Genomic DNA, 18,490 nt, shown 5'->3' on the forward strand with positions numbered 1-18,490 from the left:
GGACGCTGGAAATGATCCAAACTGCTGATGCCATTTCTAATGGGCCCAGGCTCCCTGGAAGTCACAAGGAGTCACACCAGTCAAGGCTCACAACTGCAGCCCCACGCATGTGGAAGACCTTGTTGGTAGTCTACATTCACTCACCATCAACTGCACACACCAGCTCGGATGGGTCAGCTGGCCTCTCAGTCTGCCTACCAGAGATACAAACCTGTCCCCATACTCCTACTGCATTTAGAAAATCAAGGGGAACATGTACCTCCCTGACCTCCCAGACTCCAACTGCAGGCACCTTCAGGTCCTCTCCTCCTATCCTTGTCCCCCTCTTCAAACCTCTTCCTCCCTCTGAATTACTTGCTCTGGTGGCAGGACACATCTGTCCCCCAAGCCACCTCTCTGTCCCCCATACCTAAGCAGGCACCGAGTTCTGCCAGTTGCACAGCTGCGATATATCCTCTCCTTCCCCATCTCTCTGCCATTGTCCTCGTTCAGGTCTCTGTTATCTGGGGCCTAGACAGACTCCCAAATGGTCTCCCTGCCACGTGGTTATCTCAGACCCAGTCTCTCCACACCCAACTGGGCCTTCTCCCTCCATAGCATTCCTCTGTCTTGTTTCCCCACTGCTGCTCATGGTGTCATCAGTCTTGCTATTGGGTCATCCTGGACTGTTTCCTCCTCTGTGAATCTTTCCTCTGGCAGAGAGGTCTCTGTGGTGGGTGGCTGGATCCAGTTACTCCTGAGCCCCCGTCTGACACCCCCCCCCAAGTAAACACGGAGTGCCAATCATGTGCCAGGCATGGAGCAAAGTACTGGCTGTGGGAAATAAAGGAACAGTCCCAGTTCCAGCTCTCATGTTCAGGCCATTACCAAGCCACCCTGTACTGCAAAAGTGTCTTGACCAGTCTCTCTATCCTTAAACTTCCAAGATCACCTCTTGACTGTGTCCAGAAACCCTCTACCACCTGACTCTGACACACTTTTCTAGAATTACCTCCAAGTTCACCTTCTTGACCTTCTACCTGCCCAAACCAGTCCACTCAGCTTCCAGACCTCTTTGTGCTCTCCTTTCTTACTCACTTGGGCTGCTGGCTGTACCTGAAAACTCCTGCCCACACCTCTCTGAGAACAACCGGTACAGACACCAGCTCTTTCATCAAACACAAAAACTGAGCACCGGACAATCCTTTCTTTCATCACTCTCAATGCTGCCATGACCTGCTGCTTCACCATTTTGCTACTTTCTCTCATACATCTATGTAGGTCTTTTCTCCCCAACTCAGGTTGGAAGTTCCTCAAGAAGGCAGTTCCTTCCCCTTCTCCCTGTTCTCTGTGACAGTGAACAAGCAGTCACATTTCATGTTTTCAATCTATGAAAGTGTGACCATCAACTTGGACAAAGCACACGGAGGCCCTGGGTCAAGTGGGGACTGGCAGTGATCATAAAAGTGAATCCCCCCAACATGTATGAACATGGAGAATGCCTTCTCTTCCCTTCCTGCTTCACAGTATAGCCACCACATGCATTCTACTCTAGTGGCACCTTCCTGTCTATGTCCACACTCCAAACTGTTCTTTCTCTTGCCTTCCTTCTCTTACTGACCACTATCCTTCTCTTGGTCACTCAGGCAGAGACCCAGAATCATCCACTGCTGTCCTCCTGTTCACTCACATCCCACATCTAAATACCCACAGAGACTTGCATCTCTTACTCCTCCAACCATGTCTCAAACCCATCCCTCCTTTCCCTACCACTCTGGACCACATTTGCAGCTTTTTCTACAGAGAGGAAAGTGAGCACCTTCTAATTGGTTTGCTGGCCTTCAGCATCATCCCCGTCCAACTCTTTCGTCTGTGCGCAGATCTGACTCCTTCACTTCGTGGCCTAGCTGACAGGACAACACCCTCTGCACACCAGCCCCATGAGTCCTCTTGTCACTACTTACTCCAATCTGCTTGCCCCTGAAGGACCAGAGCCCAAGTGGTTCCCTGAACAGACCAAGATGTCTCCACCTCCATGCTTTTTGTTCCTGCACCCTCCAAAGCTGTTCTTTATGGTGTGTACTCAGCTAATTGCCCCCCTCACGCACACGCGCACTTTGCCTCCTCCAGGAAGCATTCTGTGATCTCCTTTGCCCACCAGCCCTTTACTGCGCTTCCACATCAGTCAGCACATAACCCTCACGGCACTTAACCACAGTGCGCTAAAACAACCTGCCCACACATTGTAATCACCATTGCCTCCCCAACTCTAGCAGTGGGGCAGGGAGAGTTGGTTAAAGGAGGGAAGCAACTCACTTCCCTTTTGTAGGCTGCTCTCTTCTTATCTTCCCCTGGCTTACTCAGGTCAGCCTCACTGCTTCACTATTGCCACCTAGGGGCAAAAGGCAGCAACCGCACTTTCCTCACCATTCAGCATTTAATTTGACTCAATTGAATGGGATGGGAACACAAGCTTGGTTCCGGCGGGTAAAGGGAGAATGGCTTCCAATGGTGAGTGAGCTCTAAGCTGGGCCTTGCAGCCTGAGGAAAGGATGAACTAGACGTTCAGACATGGGACGTTCCAGGCGGTGGGGAAAACAGGCAGAGAGGGTGGGAGTTTCAGGTCCCAGTGCCGATGAAATGCAAAAGGAAGAGAGGGTGAGAAGGTGCAAGATCTGGGATCCTAAACTTTAATTTTTATATCACCTAAAGAGGTGAAAAAAATTAAAATTTTTTCCACTCAAAAAACTTTTAATCGGGAGCGATGATCAGATTTGCATTTTAAAAAGACAACTTTCAAAAAAAAAAAAAAAAGACAACTTTCAGGGACACCTGGGTGGCTCAGCGATTTAGCAACTGCGTTGGGCCCAGGGTGCGATCCTGGAGTCCCAGGATTGAGTCCCACATCAGGCTCCCTGCATGGAGCCTGCTTCTCCCTCTGCCTGTGTCTCTGCCCCTCTCTCTCTGTCTCTCTCATGAATAAATAAAATCTTTAAAAAAACAATAATAAAAAAATAAAAAATAAATAAAAAGACAACTCTTGCTAGAGTATGATAGAGATGGGAAGCAGGAAGTGAGAGAAGCAATAAAGCAAGCAGTAAAAAGACTGTTTTCATAATTCTCCCCTCGTTTCCCACTTGCTGCACCATGACCTCAGATTCAACATATCCAAACTGAAACTCCGCCTCCTCCCAAACCAGTGCTTCAACATAATCATTATTTCCACATTTTGAGATGTTCATACACCTCAGACTCTGTGTGTACCTTGAAGTCACAATTTTATAACAGATCCCAACAGAGCTTTGCACACAGATTTTCAAAGACGACTGAATGGAATTCCTTTTGGGATTCCCTGAAGGCTTGTGATCATAAGAGCAATAAAATCTCATGGTTAAGAGTAAGGATTTTGGGTCAGAGGTCCTGCGTTCAAATCCTGCCTCAGCCACCTTGCAGTGTGAGACTGGTCCAAAGTGACCCATCTAAGCCTTGGTTTGTCTGTCCTGAAGATGGAAATTACAACAGCACCTATCTCAGGGGCTGGATATCTGTAATGGGACAAGCCCACAGTAAACCCTCACTAAATACTGGTGATTATTTATTACATTATCTATTCAGTGCTTACCATGCTCAGGTCATTGCTAGGGGCTTCCCACGCCCTTAAATCTGCACAGCAACTTTTCTATTACATTTTATAGATAAGAAAACTAAGGCTCACACAGTTGAATTTGTACAAGTTCTTGGGAGCCTTGGAATCCCCACGCATCAGAGATGAGGCTGGAGGAACTTTTAGTAAAAGCTCATTTAGTCCAGTGGTGTGTCTCCTGTGTGATACTTTGGGCTACATCTGAAGACATTTTTGATCTTCACAACTGGGCGGGGGAGGGAAGAGATGCTGCTGGCATCTAGTGGGATGCTACTCAAAATCCTACAATGCACAGGACATCCTTCCCCCCACCCCCCCACCCCCAACCAAAAGTGATCAAATCCAAAAGGTCAGTGGTGACCAGGTTGAGAAATCCTTCTCCAACCGGACCACCTTTCCCATTTTTCCACTTCTTGAGCACGCACCCCACAGATCCTACATGAATACTTTTGGTAAACGGGGGGCGGGGGGGGGGGCGGCTCTGTCCAGGGGGCAGCGCATGCAAAACTTCTTCCTCACCTGCCCTGCACACAGTAGGTATCAGAACCCATTTTAATAAGCCCAGCAGCAGAGGAGACCGGAAAAGGAAGAGCATCCATCCCCCATTGTTCAACTGCGTGCAGGTTGTGTTTTCAACACACACACACATTTTTTACAAATCCCAACGTCCCACGCCCCAAAAACAGCTTTGTTAGAGATGGCGTTCAAAAAAAAAATTTTTTTTTTCCCTAGGACTCCCATACATACTGAAAGGTATGCATACTTCTAAAAGGACCTCAGATCGACCGCGGTCCTCTGACAACGACCACAAAAGAATCTGTAGGATTTCCCCGGAGAGCGAGCCCGTGGGCCGTGACCTCTGCGCGCCGAAGGCGCTCACCCCACTCCCTCGCCTCCGGCTTCGCTCTCCCGCCCCCGGCTCCTCGGCTCCCAGGACTGCTGGGGCCCCGGCCGCCGAGCCCGGCCACCAGGCGCGTGCCCACGCCGTGTCCCCCTCGCCCGCCCCTCGCGGCGGCCGAGGAATCCGGCCCGGGGCCTGTCGCCGGCGCCCACACCGGCCGGCCCCCGCCCGCCCTCCGCGGCCCGCGCGCGTCCCCTCCCGGCCCGGTGCGGCCTGGGCCTCGGCCGGTGCAGGCCCGCGGGCGCCCGCGGCCGGGCCAGGCGAGCTCAGGCCTGCCGCGGCCTACCCCGTCGGGTGCCGCCGAAGGCCCCCGCCTCACCTGGACGCGGGCGGGCGGGCCCGGGGCTGCTCCGGGGCGGGCGGGCGGCGGCGGCGCGGCGCTAACGGCTCCGCTCGGCCTCGGTAGCGGCGGCGGCGGCAGCGGCGACGGCGACGGCGGCGGCGGCTCCTCCTCAGCGCGCACGACCCGCTCCGGCCCGCGGCCCGGACACGCCCCCCCGGCGCGCGCGCCCATTGGCCGGCGTCCGCCACGGCGCGCTTCTCATTGGCTGACGTGCCTGTCTGGGCGCCCCGAGGCGCGCGGCGGAGGCGGGACTTCCGGCCGGCGCCGCCTGCGAAGGGCTCGGCGGCCGGCGGAGACGCGGGTGGCCGGCGATGGCCGCGGAGGGGGCCGGCTGGGGCCCGGCCCATGGAGGCAGACGGAAGGCGGTGGCCGAAGAGCCGCGCCCCTTGTCGAGCGCATGCTGTGCGCTCCGCGCCTGTCTTTCCCGCCGCCGCCGCCGCCTGCCTGCCAGGTAGGAATGGTCAGCACGCCAGGGCTGTGGGGACAGGACCCGGGTTCGAATCCCGACCCCGACGTTTCCGCACTACGTGCCGTTGGGAAAGAGCTTACGTCACCTCGCCGGGCCTCAGTTTCCTTATCTGGTATGGTGAGGAGGTGGAGCATGAGACGTGGTCAGCCTTACATCCGTGTTGACTGTTGGAGCTAGCGGGTTCCCAGACCCTCATTAAAATTTTATTGAGCGTCTAGTATATGCCAGGCATGTGTATTGGGCAGCGAACGGGCCACAAACATTAGCCACAAATGTCAGTCAGGTGCATAATTTAAATTTTCTAGAAGCTGTGTTACAGAAAAGTAAAAAAACAAACAAACAGTGATGTTGCTATTAATGATACGTTTTATTTAACTCAACGTGTTCCAAGTGTTATTTCTATGTGTAATCAATATAAAAAGTTATGAGATGTTTTACATTCTTTACCCTCACCCCCCCCCCCCCATATCTGGCATGTCTTAGGCTCACAGTGCATCTCAGATTGGACTGGCTACAATTCAAGAGCTCAGAGGCAGAAGAGAATTCCACATCAAGTAGTGGACAGGGGTAAGAAGGAAAGTAAATCGGAGACAGGGCGCCTGGGCCGCTGGGTTGGTTAAGCATCTGTGTGCCTTCAACTCAGGTCATGATCTCAGGGTCTTTGGGATCAAGCCCCAAGTCGGGCTCCCGCTGAGCGCTGAGCAGAGAGCCTGCTTCTGCCTCTGCCATTCCCCCTGCTTGTGCTCTCTGGCTCTCGCTCTCAAATAAATAAATAAAATCTTAAAAAAAAAAAAAGAGTAAGTTGGAGAAAGGGTATGGGGAATGTGAGGGTTGCAGGTTGAAAGTGGGAGATGGGGGATCCCTGGGGGGCTTAGTGGTTTAGCTCCTGCCTTTGGCCCAGGGCGTGATCCTGGAGTCCCAGGATTGAGTCTCACTACGGGCTCCCTGCATGGAGCCTGCTTCTCCCTCTGCCTGTGTCTCTGCCTCTCTCTGTGTGTGTCTCAATAAATAAATAAAATCTTTAAAAATAAATAAATAAAAATAAAGATTTTAATTATTCATGAGAGAAAGAGAGAGAGGCAGAGACACAGGCAGAGAGAGAAGCAGGCTCCATGCAGGGAGCCCAATGTGGGACTCGATCCCGGGTCCCCAGGATCACGCCTGGGCTGCAGGCGGCGCTAAACTGCTGTGCTACCGGGGCTGCCCTAAATAAAATCTTAAAAAAAAAAAAAAAAAAAAAAAAAAAAAAGAGGGAGATGGAGAAGGTTGAGAAGATGGCATTTGCAGAAGGAACTGAGCAAGTCACTATGCCATTCATCGTTCAGTGCAGCATTTGTCTGGTAGCACTTCCTGCAATGATGGGTGTGTTCTTTATCATCATTGTCTAATTTAGTAGCCACCAGCTCCATGTGGCTTTTGGGCACTTGACACGTGGCTGGTGCCACTGAAGAACTGAACGTTTAACATACTTAATTTTTACTTTGTTGGTCACGTAGAGCTTGTGACTCCCACAGTGGATGGAATAGATTTAGTAGAATGGTGGCCAGAGCTCTAAATCCAGTGTGTACTTCATGCTTCATATTTTATGCGTGTTCTCCTGTGAAATCTTCACGATAGCTCGGTGAAACAGGAACTATAGGGATCCCTGGGTGGCGCAGCGGTTTGGCGCCTGCCTTTGGCCCAGGGCGCAATCCTGGAGACCCGGGATCGAATCCCACATCGGGCTCCCGGTGCATGGAGCCTGCTTCTCCCTCTGCCTGTGTCTCTGCCTCTCTCTCTCTCTCTCTCTCTCTCTCTGTGACTATCATAAAAAATAAATAAATAAATAAATAAATAAATAAATAAATAAATAAATAAATAAATAAATAAATAGAAATAGGAACTATAATCGTCACCATAGGGAAAAATGAATTCCTTCATGTATTCATCTATACTTTATTATTGTTCTCCTTAATAGACTTTGTCTTTTGGAGCACTCTGAGGTTTACAGAAATACTTGAGGGACACCTGGGTGTCTCAGTAGGTTAAGCATCTAAGGTTGGCTTGGGTCATGATCTCAGTTGTGCTGAGATCAAGCCCCATGTTGGGCTCCCGGCTCAGCAGGGAGTTTGCTTCTGCCCCCTCTCCCTGCTCCTTCTCGCTCTCTGTCTCTCTCTCAAATAAACAAAGTATTTTTTTAAGAGAAAAATATTTGAAAGAAAGTACAGTTACCATTTTCCCAGTTTTTCCTATTAGTAATATCTTTCATTAATATGATCTATTTGTTATAATTAATGAATCATTACTGATATGTTATGAACCACAGTTCATAGTTTATTTAGATTTCCTTTGCTTTTATTTAATGTTCTCCTTCCCTTCCAGAATCGCATGCAGGATGCCACATTACCTTTAGTTGTCCTGGTTCTCTCTCTGTGTCTGTCTCTTTCTTTGAGATATAATTGACAAGTACCATGTTAGTTTTAGATGTATAGCATGATGATTTGATATATGTATATGTTATATTTAGTACAATAATTTAGTTAACACCCATACCACTCATAATTACAAATACTTTGTATTTGTTGTGATGAGAACTTTTAAGATCTACTCACTTAGTGGTCCTGTTTCTTTAGGTTCCTCTCAACTGTGGCAGATTCTCAGACTTTCCTTGTTGTTTTGCTTTATTGTTTTTTTTAGTTTTTTTTTTTTAATTTACTTATTCATAGAGAGAGAGGCAGAGACACAGGCAGAGGGAGAAGCAGGCTCCATGCAGGGAGCCCGATGTGGGACTTGATCCCAGGTTTCCAGGATCACACCCCAGGCTGCAGGCGGCGCCAAACTGCTGCGCCACCGGGGCTGCCCTATTGTTTTTTAAAGGTATTTATTTATTTGAGACAAGAGTGGGGTTAGGTACAGAGGGAGAGGGAGAGAGAGAGAAGCAGACTGAGCAGGGAGCCCAACATGGGGCTTGATCCCAGGACCCTTGGATCATGACCTGAGCTGAAGGAAGTCATTAACTCACTGAGCCACCCAGGCGCCCCAGTCTTACTTGTTTTTGATGACCTTGATGGTTTTGAGAAAAACTGACCAGGGATTTTGTAGAATGCTCCTCTATTGGAACTTGTCTGGTGTTTTTCTTTTGAGAAGACTGGGATGATGGGTTTGGGGGAGGAAGACCCCAGAAGTTGAAGTGTTACTCTCACCACCTCTTATCAAGGATACATACTAACCAACATTATCTATACCTGTTGATGTTGACTTTGATTGCGGGCTGAGGTAGCATTTGTCAGGTTTCTCCACTATAAAATTACTTCCTTCCCCGTTATATATTGTACACTTCGAAAGGAAATCACCATGTGTAGCGCATACCTAGTGAGTGAAGATGTACGTTCTCTTCCTTGAGTGAGATGTCTTTGTAAATTATATGGAGTTCTTCTCCATGGGAGATTTCTCTCTTCTCCCTGATTTATTAGTTTACCCATCTTTTTTTTTTAAAAAAGATTTTATTTATTTATTCATGAGAGACACAGATAGAAAGGCAGAGACATAGGCAGCGGGAGAAACAGGCTCGCCACAGGGAGCCCAATACGGGACTTCATCCCAGAACTCTGGGATCATGCCCTGAGCCGGAGGCACTCAACCACTGAGCCACCTAGGTGTCCAGCTTACCCATCATTTAATTATAGAAGTCTGGCTGCTGGATATTTATTTCATGCTCTAGGTTATAATCCAATACTACTTTTATCTTGTTATTCGAATTGTTCTAGCTTTGGCCATCGGGAGCTCTTTCGGTTGGCTCCTGTGGCCCTTTGACATACCCCCACCAATGTGTTTGGTTTGAGGTTTTTTGTTTTCTCGGGAGCACTTCCTTTCTGGTACTATAAGATGCTCCAGTCTCATCTCATGTATTTCCTGTCCCAGTTCTAGAATCAACCATTTCTCCCTGTCTGGTTCCTTTTATTAGAGAGTAGTGTTAGAAACCAAGATGTGGGCACTCGAAGCACTTGTTGCTATTGGGGTGTCATTTCTTTTAGGTCATCAATACTTCTTAATCAGCCCCAGCATGCCCGGTACCGGTGCTCGGCCCTGGGGATATAACAGTGACTGTGCCAGATGGGACATCTGCCCTCACAGAAGTCACAGTCAACCTGTGAGAATGGGCTTAAGAGGGCAACTCCAACATTGATGAGGTGCACAACCTTGGGTAAGTTATTTAATCTCTCTGAGCTTCATTCTCCCCATCCATGAAATGGTGGTGATTATAATACTTCATGATGGCACTGGGAAAAATAAAGGAATTCACCCACCTTCAGAACCTTTGGAACATGAGGCATGAAGTGCTTATTAAATTTGATTCTTGTTTTTTTTTGTTGTTGTTTTTAAGATTTTATTTATTCATGAAAGACAGAGAGGAGTAGAGGCATAAGCAGAGGAAAAAGCAGGCTTCCTGCAGGGAGCCCGATGTGGGGCTGAATCCCAGGACACTGGGATCACAACCTGAGCCAAAGGTGGATGCTCAACCACTGAGCCACCCAGGCGCCCCTAAATTTGATTTTTGTTAATAGTGATCAGAAATTGCACAATTGCAATAATTATAAACTAACAAAATAGTAACAGTCTGTGGAGATTCAGAGTGCCAGCAACACATGTAGCAGGAGAACCTGACCTCATTTTGGAATGGCCAGGAAGGCTTCCCAAATCAGTGGGGTTGCCACTAAGGCAGGAAGGGTAAGTCACCAGACGAAGGAGGGGAGGGCAGAATGTTTCAAGCAGAAAGAACAGGAAGTGCAAAGGCTCTGAGGCAGGCAGGAGCCTGGCACACTTAGGAACTGAGGAAAGGCCAGTGGTGGAGATGGGCAGGAGAGGAGACTCATGGGACTGGAAGGGGCAAATCACACAGGGCCTGGAGGGCCATGGCGATTGAAACTCAGTCTTAAGAGCAAGAGAGGTGACTTGTCCAAGAGCATATGTGTAGTAAGGACAGTCAGGATTGTAACCCAGGTCTGTTTAGTCTCCGAGATCTTTATTTTCTTGGTCTGAATTTGAAATAGGAAGTTCTTGGATTTCAGGTGGGAGGTGGTTGTTTTGTTTTGTTTTTGGCAAGAAGCATAGTTTTAGTTCTTAGGGGTTGGAATCCGAGTACACTCCAGTCATCAAAATTCTAGGTGTTCTTGCTCTCCCTCTAAGGGCCTGTGAGGTCAGGAGACACAGAGACAACTTGGCCTGCATTCCCACTCTTGAGCACATCACTCCCCAAGGGAGAGGAAGACATGTAGACACATAAATCCAGCCAGGGTGACATGGGATAGGCACAGAGCACCGTCTCTCATGGAGGGCATTGTCCAATCTGGAATACAGCGGGATCAGGTGGGAGGTAGAGCTGCTCGACATAGGGGCCCAGAGGAGCGCAGGCTCGGATTTGTCCCAGGGGATCTGTTAGGAACCAGGAGCCATCAGGAGTGCTGGATGCAGATTGTGAGGTAGGACTAGCGAGATGTCTGTCTCCGGTTTCAAAGGGCCCTGGAAAGTCAGGCAGAGATGCTGGGATTTTATCCTATAGACCAGGAGCTGGCAAATTACAGCTCGATTCAGCCCATACCTGTTTTTGTACAACCCATTAGTGAGAATGAGGTTTGCTCTTTTTTTCTTTTGAAGAGTGTGTGAGGGGCACCTGGATGGCTCAGCGGTTGAACCTCTGCCTTTGGCTCAGGTCATGATCCTGGGGTCCTGGGGTTCGAGTCCCATATCAGGCTCCTGCTGAGGAGCCTGCTTCTCCCTCTGCCTGTGTGTCTCTGCCTCTCTCTCGGTGTCTCTCATGAATAAATAAAGTCTTAAAAAAAAAAAAAAAAGGAAGAGAGTGTACGAGTGCAGGTGCATGAGGGGGCAGAGAGGGGCAGAGGGAGAAGGAGAGATAGTCTCAAACAGGCTCCATGTCTGGTGTGAAGCCCATTGGGCCTGATCTCACAACCCCTGAGATCATGATGTGAGCTGAAACCAAAAGTCAGGTGCTTAACTGAGCCACCCAGGTGCTCCTGGTGTTTACATTTTTTTTTTTGGTGTTTACATTTTTAAGTGGTTGAAAAAATAACAAAAGAAGGGTGCCTGGCTGGCTCAGGAGGTGGAACACAGGACTCTTGATCTCAGGGTCGTGAGTGCAAACCCCACGTTGGGTGTGGAGCCTACTTCAAAACAAAAGCAAAAGCAAAAGCAGAATAGCATCATGTGACATGAGAAAGTTATAGTTTAGGTGTCCTGTCAAGTTTGATAGTGACACAGCGTCATCTGTTGTCTGCATATGGCCCATGGCTGCATTCTGGCCACAGCAGCAGAGGCAGATTGCTCGGGCAGGGCCTGCTTCATGGCTGTGCACGCTGTGTAGTCTCACCAAGCCTTGCACTTCTGTCACCATTTTGAAATTCTTAATAATCTATGAATGAAGTCCCCCTCATTTTTTATCTTGCATTGGGCCCTGAAAATTATGTAGCTGGTCCTGGTGAGTAGAGGCCATATGGCCCACAAGGCCTACAGTATTTACCATCAGGCCTTTTCCAGAAAAAGTACGTGAGTCCTCTTATAGGGGACAGAACAGCAGCCCCTCCAAACTGTCCATGTCCTAATCTCCTAGCATCTATGAGTCTGAGACCTTACCTGGCAAAGGGGACTTTGCACAGAGTATTCAGTTAAGGATCTGGAGGAAGGAGGATTGTCATGGACGATCCTCATGGGACGTGTAATCACAAGGTTCTTGTAACGGGGGCAGGAGGTCCAGAGTTGGAGAAGATGTGAAAGAGGTGATCCCATTGCTGGCTTTGCAGATGGAGGAGGAGCCGTGAGCCATGGAATGCAGAAAGCCTCTGGAGGCTAAAAAAGGCCTGGAAACAGATTTCCTCCTAGCACTTCCAGAAGGCCTGCAGCCCTGCTGACACCTGACCTCTAGGGCCGTAAGAGCATCGATGTATGGTGTTTCAGGCCACCAAGGGGGTGGTCATTTGTCACAGTGGCCTCGAGGAACTAACATACCTGCTGTGGGTAATGAGCACGTAAAAGAATTTGTCTTGAACCCAAAGAGAATTTTAGATGAGAGACTGATTTTGCGTATTTACTTACTTATTTATTTATTTACTTGCTTGAAGGAAGAGAACCAGAGGCAAAGGTGGTGTACACACTTCAAAGGATGGAGGCATATCGGCAGGAGGCTGTGAAGACAACCCGGGGCAGGGGATAGGGTCTGAAAATGGAGAGGAGGAGTCCAGATGTGTATGAGGTGGGATAGTAGGAACGGGTGACCAGTCAGATGTGGAAAAGGAGGTGCCCTGATTTGTTAGACCCAGTAACGGAGGTGGAGGAGGGGGGAACGGCGTGGCATTTGAACCATTTCCAGGGCTCTGAATATGGGTGGGGGCTCTTCTGGGGGACACAAGAAATGGGCTTCACTGTCAGGTGAGCCGTTTGCTGGCCAGCTCCCAAACAGAGCTGAGGCATCAAAGCAGACGCTCATTATGAGGGCAGAAGCTGGGCGGGCCTGGACAAGCCCAGAGAGCCTTCTGGCACTCATGCGGTTTGCAGTCTGAGCTGCAATCTCACGTGCCCAATAGGTCAGTTGTGTCAAGAAACAGGAAGCTTTATTTATTTTTCCTTAGGCAACAACATGTATTTTCAGGGCAGCAGTTTGGAGTTCCTGTCCCCATGCCAAGGGGACTGGCCCCTTCCAGGTGTGGGTCACCTTGGTTCCTATTTGTGCACATCTCCGACCTGAAGGACCCGGCCCTGGAGGAGACATGGAAATGCAGGGCTTGCTTTCAGGTACTGCTGTGCTTATAACGTCGCTGCGCCTCTGTCTGCCTATTTGTGAAAGGCAGGTGGCACCACCACCTCAGAGACACGTGTAGAGCCGACACCGAGCAGAGTGTCTAACGTGGTTAACACCCCAGAGAGCAGGAAGGGCTCCGCTTTTTTGTTGTTGTTGTTGTTTTAAAGCTGGCTCTGTGCCCATTGTGGAGACCAACATGGGGCTTGAACTCACAACCCTGAGATCGATTGCTGAGATCAAGAGTCGGTCGCCAAACCAACTGAGCCCCTAGGTGCCCGGTTCGCTTCTTAAACCCATCGCTCCTGGAACGCCACCACCAGAGATAACATGGGTCACTGACCTGGACAAGCGTGGCAAATTTTGCCTTCCAGGATGATCTTTCGGCAACTGACCCATAACCATTCCACGGCAGTATCTTGCTGGCAAAAACAGCACTGGGCGCTTTTATCTCTCATCAAGTCAAAGGTTAGGAAAGGCCCTGCTGCTCTGTTTCCTGGGGTCACGGAGTGGCCTGGCTTTCCTGGTCATCCTGGAGGATTATCAGGAGCGATCACTTTCACTTCCAGGTGTTCCTTCACTCCGTCACCCTCCTTCTTACACCGACTGTAGTTGCCGCTGTCACTTTTAATTTTCTTTTTTAAAGATTTCTGGTTTTTCCATTTAATGACCTACACGTTCCCTTTCGTGTTTTGCTTATAAACATTTCACTGTATTTGTGGGGCTTTCTGCAGTGCTGCTTTTTAAAAGTTTGTTTGTTTGTTTGTTTGTTTATTTATTTATTTATTTATTATAGTCACACAGAGAGAGAGAGAGAGAGGCAGAGACACAGGCAGAGGGAGAAGCAGGCTCCATGCACCGGGAGCCCGATGTGGGATTCGATCCCAGGTCTCCAGGATTGCGCTCTGGGCCAGAGGCAGGCGCCAAACCACTGCGCCACCCAGGGATCCCAAAAGATTTTTTTTTTTTAAGTAAAAATTCAAGGGTTTCTAATATATTCACATAGTTTAATTTTTTTTTATTTTTATTTATTTATGATAGTCACAGAGAGAGAGAGAGAGAGAGAGAGAGAGGGGCAGAGACACAGGCAGAGGGAGAAGCAGGCTCCATGCACCGGGAGCCCGACGTGGGATTCGATCCCGGGTCTCCAGGATCGCGCCCTGGGCCAAAGGCAGGCGCCAAACCGCTGCGCCACCCAGGGATCCCTATATTCACATAGTTGTGCAAACATCACCACTGTCTCATTCCAGAACTTTTCTTCACCCCAGAAAGAAAGAAACCCATGCCCATTAGCTGTCAGTTCCTAGCCTTTGATGACTCCATGGCTTTGCCTATTCTGATCACTTCGTGTAAATGGAATCATATAACATGGCCTTTTGTGTTTGGCTTCTTTCACTGAGCATCCCATCAGCAAGGTCCTCCGTCCACGCTGGAGTAGGAATTGGTACTTCATGGCTGAGTAATATCCCCTATAGGGCTATACCCCATTTTGTTTATCTGTTCATCATGTGCTGGATGTGTGGGCTATTCCCACTTCCTGGCTGTGGTGAGTAATGCTGCTGTGAACATGTCACAGACAAATTTTGTTGTTGTTGTTTTAGAGATTAATTAATTAATTTTGGGGGGGGAGATTTTATTTATTTATTCTTGAGAGACACAGAGAGAGAGAGGTGAGACACAGGCAGAGGAAGAACCAGGCTCACTGCAGGGAGCCCGATGTGGGACTCAATCCCGGGACTCCGTGATCATGCCCTGAGCTGAAGGCAGGCGCTAAACCGCTGAGCCACCCAGGCATCCCAAGATTTTTATTTATTTGAAAGAGAGAGACAGAAAGCCTGAGCAGGAGAGGCAGAGGGAGAAGCAGACTCCCTACCGAGCAGAGAGCCCAATAACAGGGCTCAATCCCAGGACTCCAGGATCTTGACCTGAGCCAAAGGCAGACACTTCACCAACTGAGCCACCCAGGTACCCCACGGACAAGTTTTTATAGGAACATATGTTTTCCATTCTTTTGGGTCTGTAGCTAGGAGTGGAATGGGTGGGTCATATGGAACCAGTAGACTGTTGTCCCCAATCTTTTCTTTAGAAATGGTTTCCTGCTCATTGGTCATTGACAGGCCATCAACTTGCTGTGACACTTATCCAGCCTTGTTCTTTATCCAGCCACTGACAGGAAGCAGGCCAGGGACTCCCGGATTTGCTGTGGTCTACCTGCAAGGTGGCTCCCACCTGCCCCTGATGTGCTGGGGCAGGAGCACCAAGGCCGAGTATTTGTGTTACCAGGTCCTGCCCCACCCTGCAACACCCATGCTCCCTGGATTGCAAAGGCTTCAAACCTCCCAGCTCCCCAGACAAAATAGCCAAAAGCACACCCAGCAGCATTTCTCAGAGCGCCTTATGCACACTGAACTCTGCACATGTGCAACTGAGAACAAGTTGGGTAGATGGAACAAGACAGGTGTTATCAGTTTCTTAAGAGCTCACGCAAATTGATAAGAACCAAAGGAGCAAAGATCAGAAACAGTCCGCAGGAGGAGAGAGTCAACAAACCTCAGAGTGGGTCTACCGAGTCATCAAGGAGAGGCCCAAGGGTAAGGGCTAGCCAAGGTGTAGATCATTCCAGCGCTGCCGGAACCCCCAGCACTGGCTTTCCTCCGGGGTGGCAGATGTGTTAAGTTGGAAAAACACCCATCAGAAGACACCTGCCCAGCACAGAAAAAGGTTCATCATGGTTGTACCACTGACAGTAATCCTGAGCCACCCATGGAGGGGCTGTTTGCTGGCAGATGTTTCTCACAGTCTGCAGTGAGTTACCTTCAGCTTAGCACTGATCTAAATGCCCAGAGATGAGGCTGGCTTAATGAATCGCACATCCACTAGAAAGGATGGGGAGCAGCCATATGGAGTAAGAGTGGCTCCCAGCCTCCAGGCTGACCACCATGTGGATGCCGTTCGTGTTTTTAAGATTTTTATTTTTATCTTTATTTATGTATTTTTTTTTAAGTAGGCCCCACTCCCAGCACGGAGTCCAGCACAGGGCTTGGAACTCACTACCCTGAGCTCAAGACCTGAGCTGAGATCAAGAGTTAGACGCATAACCAACCGTGCCACCCAGATGCCCCATGTTTGGGTGCCGTTCAGTCCTCATGGTAAGTCTCTGAGCTAGGGCCTGTTATCCCCATTTTACAGGAGGATCAAGTGGGCCCAAGGTCACACATTCCCAGAGGATGGCAGGGAGGGGCCAGGGGATGGGGCCACAGAGCCAAACAGCTCCCACGGGCCCAGAATTGCACCTACAGGGCCCTCCCCTTGAGGGTGAAAGAATGCAGGGGGAGAGTGAAGAAAGGAACAGCCTTGCCAGCACTGAGAGGCCCCAGCCCCAGCGCCAAGAGGGTGGTCAGGAGGAAATAAGATGCAGATAAGAACTGTGGGGGTGGGTCTAGGAGAGAGGAGTGGTCCTAGGAGAAGGTTTGCATGGACCACTCTGGAGAAGGAGAGCCTGGCTGGCTGGGGGGTCATGGGTTCATGGTGGCATCTCTGGGGTGTTATTTCCACTCCCCCATTCAACCCAGGGCCAGTGGTTTCAGATGGCTGACTTTGGAGGCAAGGGGCCACCCTCAGTGTGTAGTGGAAGCACTAGGTCCACATGAATGAGGGGAGAAACCAAGGTCATGTCTTAATCTTTGTTCCCTTCCCAGACCCCTAGGCATCCAATACTCTACTATCTTACTCAGGTACATCCTGGACATATTAGTTTGCTCTGGCTGCCATCACAGAGTGGCCTGGTCTAGGTGCTTTAGAACAACAGAGATCTATTTGTTTCCTCACATCAAGGACATCAAATAAATGTTTGTTTATTTAAATATTTTGTTTTTAAGTCATCTCTGCACCCAATGGGCTCAAACCCACAACCCCTGAGATCTCCAGAGTCGCATGCTCCACCAGCTGAGCCAGCCAGACACCCCTAAATAAACGTTTGATATTATATGTATGTAAGGTACATTTTAAGTAAAATCATTTTTTTTATTTAAAAAAATTGTTTCTTCATGGTTTGTTCTGGAAGCAGGGAGCCCAAGATCAAAGTGTCAGCAGGGCTGGTTCTTTTGAGGTGACCCTCCGTGACGTGCAGACGGCCACCTTCTCCCCGTGTCCTCACACAGTCTTCCTTCTGTGTGCATCTGTGTCCTAATTTCCCCTTTTTATAAGGACACCAGTCATATTAGATTAGCCCCCCCCCCCATGGCCTCATTTTAACTTGATCACCTCTTCGGAGGCCCTGTCTCCAAACACAGTCACATCCTGAAGCCCTGCGTGTAAGGGCTGCGACACATGAATTTTGGAGAGGACACAGAGTTCACCCCGTCACACTAGGTAGGTAAGCATGGGATTTTTGCCACAGTTTGCAGAATTTCAGCAGGGGTGGGCACAGGAGCTCTGGTGGCCCTCGTCACCCATGGGCACTGTCCAGCCTTCCGCAGTTAAGGAGGCAGAATTCTGGGGTTTAAACACCCCATTCTTTGGTGGATGGGGCTGACCTGGAGCCCTGATGGGAGCCTGGGGAGCCATACATCGGGGTTCAGGCCCAGGGAGGGGCCACATGAAAATCCACAGAAGCTGGCCAGATAAACTACAGCCCACACAGGGGCAGGAGAGGGGATCCAGGAGCAGCTGCAGGGACTGGCCATCTTCCCAGAGCAGCCCTCTTACCCCCAGGAGCAAGGGTCTTCCTGGGCTCACACTGAGGGCAGACCCACTGGACATGTGTTGTCCTGCCTTCTTTCTGCTGCTGCGCCAGGGCTTGCTCTGCCCAGACCCTTGCTTCCCTCCTTTCCCCTGGCCGGCATCCCCAGTTACTTCCCCCAGAAATGCGTTAAGCCCATTGCCACAGAAGAGAACGGTGGTGCGATGAGGAAGGTGGGGAGACCCCTGCCACAGGGTCTGGCTCAGTTAAGCAGTCGGTAGCATGAACCCTGCTCTCCCCAGTCACTGTGGCTGCTTGAGGGGCTGGTTGAGGCTTGTTATCCCCAGTGGCCAGCACAGGGCCTGGCACCCAGTAGGCGTCAAAGGTTTGCTGGCCACATGAACAAGAAGCAGGCCCTTCTTGGGAGGACCAACAGTGCTGCGACCCCAGCGTGGGTTTTTGGCATTCGGCAGGACCTGCCCCCGTCACCCCCACCAGTGAATCAGAACACCTGTGCTGGGGTCTCTTCCACAGTTGGTGAGCAAGAAGGGTACTCCACCCTGCCCCAGCCCAGTGGCAACGTAGCTGACTCCAGGGGTGTCACTGACACGGCTGTTGTAGGGCAATAGCAACAAGGACCTGGAGGGGGTATCCCACTTCCAACTCCCCCCTCCTGTCATGGGTTCTA

General features: G+C 49.9%; 1 protein-coding gene and 1 long non-coding RNA gene across 5 annotated transcripts in view; one reads left to right on the top strand and one right to left on the bottom strand.

The window, feature by feature from the left end:
* The window catches only part of ELAVL1 (ELAV like RNA binding protein 1), a 36,670-nt gene extending 31,692 nt beyond the window's left edge, over positions 1–4,978 (bottom strand). The window contains exon 1 of the mRNA XM_055342970.1: positions 4,843–4,978. The gene's annotated coding sequence lies outside the window, so the exon portion shown is untranslated. The remainder of the gene's footprint in view (positions 1–4,842) is intronic.
* A 211-nt stretch (positions 4,979–5,189) lies between these two features.
* On the top strand, positions 5,190–17,139 carry LOC129521489 (uncharacterized). Of its 4 annotated transcripts, none has more exons than XR_008666825.1 (6): positions 5,213–5,317; positions 5,819–5,902; positions 9,349–12,578; positions 12,975–13,117; positions 16,129–16,270; positions 17,000–17,139. It is a non-coding gene; the product is annotated as an uncharacterized LOC129521489 (long non-coding RNA). The 4 variants fall into 4 exon arrangements; XR_008666823.1 differs by having other exon boundaries at positions 9,349–9,518; positions 12,130–13,117; XR_008666822.1 differs by having other exon boundaries at positions 9,349–13,117.
* The last annotated feature ends 1,351 nt before the right edge of the window (positions 17,140–18,490 follow it).

This window comes from Nyctereutes procyonoides, unplaced genomic scaffold (assembly GCF_905146905.1).
Source record: "Nyctereutes procyonoides isolate TBG_1078 unplaced genomic scaffold, NYPRO_anot_genome, whole genome shotgun sequence".
NCBI lineage: Eukaryota > Metazoa > Chordata > Mammalia > Carnivora > Canidae > Nyctereutes > Nyctereutes procyonoides.